We start from the raw sequence: 522 nt of genomic DNA, 5'->3' as shown, positions 1-522 counted from the left end.
AAAACTTTTAAGCCCGTCAACACACTTTCATGTGACGGTAAACCATTATCCAAGCTACATATAATATTTGTTCTTTGTACCAGTTCTTTTTTTTCCCATTTATCATAGAAATAAAATATTCTAGCAATATATATAGCAATAGATTTGCGTCACATATTTCTATCGGATATCTTTCAGGTAATGAATAATAGTGCAGTAGAATATGAATGAATGTGAGAAGTATGTTATTTCAATATTATTAATTTATTTTATATGTTAATGCAATAATTTGTCGGTATTATTGAAACGTTTTAACACAAAAAATATGGAACATGCATAATATAAAATATTAAAAACAAATAATTTCAATATTTCTTCTTTTATTATAAATTCATCATGACAGAACATATTTGTCTTTATAAAAAAATAGACACGTTTTATTAAAAGTTCGTCGATAAATATAAATTTTAACAATAAAAGTAACATCAATAATTTTTTAATATTAATACATCTTTACAATGTTAAATCACGTGTGCAGGGTAT

The 522-nt window shown here is 23.6% G+C and overlaps 2 protein-coding genes across 4 annotated transcripts in view; one reads left to right on the top strand and one right to left on the bottom strand.

Moving 5' to 3' along the window:
• The window catches only part of LOC108748416 (tachykinins), a 62590-nt gene that overhangs the window by 45989 nt on the left and 16079 nt on the right, over positions 1-522 (top strand). The window lies entirely within an intron of this gene.
• The window catches only part of LOC108748418, a 2928-nt gene that overhangs the window by 1399 nt on the left and 1007 nt on the right, over positions 1-522 (bottom strand). The gene's annotated exons all lie outside the window — the stretch shown is intronic.

Source organism: Trachymyrmex septentrionalis, unplaced genomic scaffold, assembly GCF_001594115.1.
Source record: "Trachymyrmex septentrionalis isolate Tsep2-gDNA-1 unplaced genomic scaffold, Tsep1.0 scaffold22, whole genome shotgun sequence".
Taxonomy (NCBI): domain Eukaryota; kingdom Metazoa; phylum Arthropoda; class Insecta; order Hymenoptera; family Formicidae; genus Trachymyrmex; species Trachymyrmex septentrionalis.
This window is presented reverse-complemented; position numbering and strand designations above follow the sequence as displayed.